This window comes from Dreissena polymorpha, chromosome 9 (genome assembly GCF_020536995.1).
Source record: "Dreissena polymorpha isolate Duluth1 chromosome 9, UMN_Dpol_1.0, whole genome shotgun sequence".
Lineage (NCBI taxonomy): Eukaryota > Metazoa > Mollusca > Bivalvia > Myida > Dreissenidae > Dreissena > Dreissena polymorpha.
Window position 1 is genome coordinate 66,016,359 of NC_068363.1, and position 6,090 is coordinate 66,022,448.

Genomic DNA, 6,090 nt, shown 5'->3' on the forward strand with positions numbered 1-6,090 from the left:
GAAGCTGCACATTTTGAGTGGTGGCAGTTCAAGGTCAAGGTCATCCTCAAGGTAAAAGGTAAAAAAAACAACAAAAAAAAATTTGTATTTCAAAGCGGTGCAATAGGGGGCATTGTGTTTCTGACGAACACATCTCTTGTTTACTTTTGACCTTGAAGGATGACCTTGACCTTTCACCATTCAAAATGTGCAGCTCCATGGGATACACATGCATGCCAAATATCAAGTTGCTATCTTCAATATTGCAAAAGTTATGGCCAATGTTAAAGTTTTCGGATGGACTGACGGACGGACAGACAGTTCAAATGCTATATGCCACCCTACCGGGGCCGTAATAAGCTGCTTTCTGGGGGAAACTTGGCATAATGCATGTGCTTACAAGCCTTGTCCCAGATGGGTCTGTGCAGTCTAGATGGACTTTTGGTTTTTATGAAATTTTTGTTTTAAAGAAAGTCTCTTTAATGAAAATCTGGACTAAATTGACTACACAGCGTACTCTAAGACAATGTCATACATCCATACATTAAGGCCCAGTTTTCCCAGAATGAGGCTCATATGAGCAAATATCAGACCTGTGTTCTATTGATTCACACATATATCAGACCTGTGTTCTATTGATTCACACAAATATCAGACCTGTGTTCTATTGATTCACACAAATATCAGACCTGTGTTCTATTGATTCACACAAATATCAGACCTGTGTTCTATTGATTCACACAAATATCAGACCTGTGTTCTATTGATTCACACAAATATCAGACCTGTGTTCTATTGATTCACACAAATATCAGACCTGTGTTCTATTGATTCTATCAGACCTGTGTTCTATTGATTAACACAAATATCAGACCTGTGTTCTATTGATTCACACAAAAATCAGACCTGTTTCTATTGATTCACACAAATATCAGACCTGTGTTCTATTGATTCACACAAATATCAGACCTGTGTTCTATTGATTCACACAAATATCAGACCTGTGTTCTATTGATTCACACAAATATTAGACATGTGTTCTATTGATTCACACAAATATCAGACCTGTGTTCTATTGATTCACACAAATATCAGACCTTTGTTCTATTGGTTCACACAAATATCAAACCTGTGTTCTATTGGTTCACACAAATATCAAACCTGTGTTCCATTGATTCACACAAATATCAGACCTGTGTTCTATTGATTCACACAAATATCAGACCTGTGTTTTATTGATTCTCACAAATATCAGACCTGTGTTCTATTGATTCACACAAATATCAGACCTGTGTTCTATTGATTCACACAAATATCAGACCTGTGTTCTATTGATTCACACAAATATCAGACCTGTGTTCTATTGATTAACACAAATATCAGACCTGTGTTTTATTGATTCACACAAATATCAGACCTGTGTTCTATTGATTCACACAAATATCGGACCTGTGTTCTATTGATTCACACAAATATCAGACCTGTGTTCTATTGATTAACACAAATATCAGACCTGTTTTCTATTGATTCACACACATATCAGACCTGTGTTCTATTGATTCACACAAATATCAGACCTGTGTTCTATTGATTCACACAAATATCAGACCTGTGATCTATTGATTCACACAAATATCAGACCTGTGTTTTATTGATTCGCACAATATCAGACCTGTGTTCTATTGATTCACACAAATGAAGCAGCAGTTACACCATGTAAATACAATGATCTTTATTTCAAGTAGATGTTCAAAACATTTGTTTTTGATATTCCACATTTGCTTTTCTTATAAGATTCAATATTTGCTTTCGATATTCCGTTCCTCAGGATTACTGGCATTCGTAATTTCCATCAACAAGAAACATCCTGTTAATAACCTACGCCAGCCATTTTCTTACTTAAGGTAGCGCACCTCTAATGGGCACATATCCAAATATAATCTAATTAATTTTTTTCTTAATCAGCATCATTTCACTGAACTACATGCAAATTTGTAGGTAGGCTTTCCATGCTTTAAAAAAAAATATACCGATTTTTTCAAAACCACCCCCACGCTCGGCTTTTGTCCAGTTTATTTTCACCCCTGGGGTATATAAAAGTTCCATAATTCATTCAAATTTTCAAATATGGGCATGCAGTTGGTGTGTACAGATGCTGTAAAGGTGTTTAAAGTTTAAACAAGATGAAATAAGTATTCTTTTACAGACATATATTTTTTACAAATTTTTATCTATGGAAGAGCGCCATGAAATGTAAGTGATTTCAGCCAAGTAAAAATTGGGTCGGTTAAAAACAAAGTGTCATAAAATTCAAAATAGTATCATTTAAGTCATATTTTAAACTTAGTTTTTATAGAAACACTATATACAGCAAAAATACCAAGAACTAGACAGATTTACCGTTTACTTTTTGAAATAAAAATGCAACATGCATGGTTCGTATTTTCAACAGTAAATCACCCAATTTCGCCATAACGTTGTTTTAATTTTAATAATTGAAGAATGTGCATAAAAATTGCTACATATTTAACAATAAATATAGCTTATATGCCATATTAAATCAAATTACGTTAGAAAATAAATAAAACCCGTCGCAAAAAAGTATACGTCGTCGGCAGGATTCGAACCTGCGCGGGAATATCCCAAAATATTTCTAGTCTATCGCCTTAACCACTAGGCTACGGCACCTTATAGTAGGCTCTTCAACCTTCGAAGAAATCGCGGGAAATCATTAGAGGTGCGCTACCTTAATACAGAAACCTAAAAAGGTACTATCACAAAAACATGACTAAATTCCCAATAACCTTTCAAAAATTCCCGAAAGGAAGGAAAGTTGCTTAAATTGTTCAAGAAGCACATTATCTGCAACTTAAAATAACAATGAAATGAGGACTGAAATGAACATTTCAGCAAAAACAAAAATTTTTGTTGGATTTGTGCAATTAAGTTCCAAGGATTAAAAAAAAAAAATAATAATGTATAATGAATATTTCACCACGTGTATTTTGCCAATTTCAGGGATTTTTGTGCTTATTTTTCCTAAATGGCGTGGCACCGGTACTTTTCCAATTAGGCAATAAGAATCCCTGTACACAGTCTATTTATATGGAATTTCCGCATTATAATCCTATGGGTTGTTGCATACATTTAAATCTCATGCAGACTGCCCAACATTATGTAAATGGGGCTAAAATAAGTGAATACAAAAAACAACAACACTACATTGGATTGTTTCAATTAGATATTGGACTGTTTGCCATGTCAGAAATATAGCCTTTTGGTCTGCTATTATTAGAAGCAGTATAATATATTAAATAATTCCGAAATTATTAATACCAAAGCGTATTAAGATACATCAAGAATACAGTAGATTATTGAAATAAATCTTAGTATTTAATGTTGAATGGCCCAATAATTGTTCTTTAAACATCATTAACAAGCTAGAATAGATCAAATAATATTTGTACCAAAGTTTGAAGCAAACGATTGAACTTCTTCTAATATTTGCTGGAAATGCCATTTTGATTCAATAAACATTTCAGAGAATTTCTGAAATTTGACCTTGTCTATTAAGTTTTCTTCATACTTCAACTAACATGTGTTTGGTTGGTCTTATCTCTCTATTTTAGAATAAAAAACTGTTTTAAATGGTTTAGATGAAAATTTCAGTTCAATCTATCAGACTATTTAATTGATCCCCGTATCTTCACTTTTGTAAAACTAGGCATCCACCGAGTAAGGCTAGTATAGTTTGCACTATTGTTTAACTTCTTCCACTGTCCAATCTGGCTCTTTTTCTTAAATTTATTTTAGCCATAAAGATAAAATGGGATAAAAATAAGATAAATAGAAACAAAACAATCATAACATGTTAACAGCCTTTTACTAGTAAAAAAGATCCATTGTTATATTTCTGCAATATAATAAATATCTGAAGAAGAAACCTACACACTCATACAGAAAAGCAATGGACTAAAATTATCTAAGAACTTAATAACATCACCAAATTGGCATTTAAAAGAAGTAGAATTCCATTGTATGTTCCCCATATACCTTCTCATGACAAGTAATTACCTTCCAGTGGTTGTTTTCAAATTTTATTCCCATTCACCCAAATTTCTATTGTTAAATAAATGTATATATGAAATGTAATTTTTTCGGCGTAAGCTGTATTAAGCCAGCTTTTCACTCCGACTTGACCTTTGTAAGTGTCCAATAATACTCAAATAAAATTTCCCGCGGCTAGGTACGTCTTTGTAACACTGTTTACTGCATGAAACAATTTTATCTCTAATAAAAAGGCTCAATAGATAGAACAGTTTTACAATCAATTTTCGACGTACATACAGTTTGTGCGTTCACCTTTTATTTTCAGAGAATTACCAGCGCAAAAGCGTTTATACTAAAGGCTATGTTGTCATATTTAGTACTTACTTGCATTGCATTTCAACCCGCGAGGTTTCGGGTCAAATCACGGCCATTTGTGAAAGTCAGAGTTTATATACAGTTCATCACCGGAGTTCGCAGAAGGGGTTGCGATCATTGTGTTACACCGGTCTTACTGACAATAACGTAGTGACTGTAATGCATTGCATTCCAATCCGCAAGGTATCAAGGTCAGTTTGTGGTCAGTTGCAGAAATCTTTATATAAACGCCGTCTCGTAAACTTTGTGCACTTGAAGTCTGTTTTGATCAGAAAGATACTAAATAAAGATATTCGGCGATATATTGTGGTATGTCAATCATCTATTTTTAATATGGTTTCAACATTTGCATGATAAGGACCAATTTTGATAAAATTAATTAGAAATATTTATCCATTTAGACCAGTTTATTAAGCATGAGCACAATAATTCACTATACTATAATTATGCAATTAAATAAGATTCGAGTATTGCCGGCTGACCTATATGCACTCGTTTATTTTCTCATAGAGATAACTTTTGATCGTTCATAAACATCGACCACAATAAACGCCGTATATCTTTTTTAAAGATATTTCTTGTTTATAATGACTGGATAGAAAACTTTTGAATACAGGGAGTTAAAAGTGCTCAGGACATTTTCCCCCAAACATTTTTGCTCTATGCATGCAGTTCTTAGGTGTGCCATTTGAATAATCAAATTTGCCCCAAATATGCTCACATACATTTACATGAGGATTGGTTCTAAATTATTATTGACTAAGTTATAGTGGAATGTTTATGTTATGCCCCTGCCTTTTAAAATATGTTCCACCCTTTTTTGTTTGTCCATGTATTTGTTAATACAGCCATGCTTTTAAATAAAGTATTCAAGTGGAAACATCACAAACAAGTGACATACAATAATTATACAAAGTTTATCAAAGTTATCTTTCATTAAAATGAGATAACTCTGCCCTATAACTACCAACAGGGCTGTACAGGCATGTGCATGCAATTAAATTCTGTCAAAATGCTGGACATTTAAGTTACCTTGTTATATGACCACACAACATGTAAAGTTTCTGCTGAATATTGGTAGTATCAATATTTGAACTTGTTAAGGGGTCTTCTTCTGCAAAATTTAGTCATGGTCACTTGTCATAAAACCTTACATAATAACGACGACGACACCTGAAGTTTCAATAAAAAAATATGAGCCTTGTTCTGAGAAAACCGGGCATAATGCATGTGCGTAAAGTGTCGTCCCAGATTAGCCTGTGCAGTCCGCACAGGATAATCAGGGACGACACTTTCCGCTTTAATGGTATTTTTCGTTTAAAGGAAGTCCCTTTTTACCGAAAATCTAGTAAAAGCGGAAAGTGTCGTCCCTGATGTGCACGGGCTAATCTGGGACGACACTTTACGCACATGCATTATGCCCGGTTTTTATCAAAACGCAACTCATATATTGTTCTTTCAACGATATAGGCCCCACTCTGGGAAAACTGGGGTTACGGCACGTGTGTTAAGTGTCATCCAAGTCTAGCTTGTTCAGTACGCACAGGATAATCAGAGACAATCCTTTACACTTTTATTATATTTTTTGTTCCAAGGAATGCTCTTAGAAAAATCCAGTTTAAGCGGAAAGTCTGGTGCCTGATTAGCCTGTGCAGACTGCTCAGGCTAATCTATGATGACATTTTA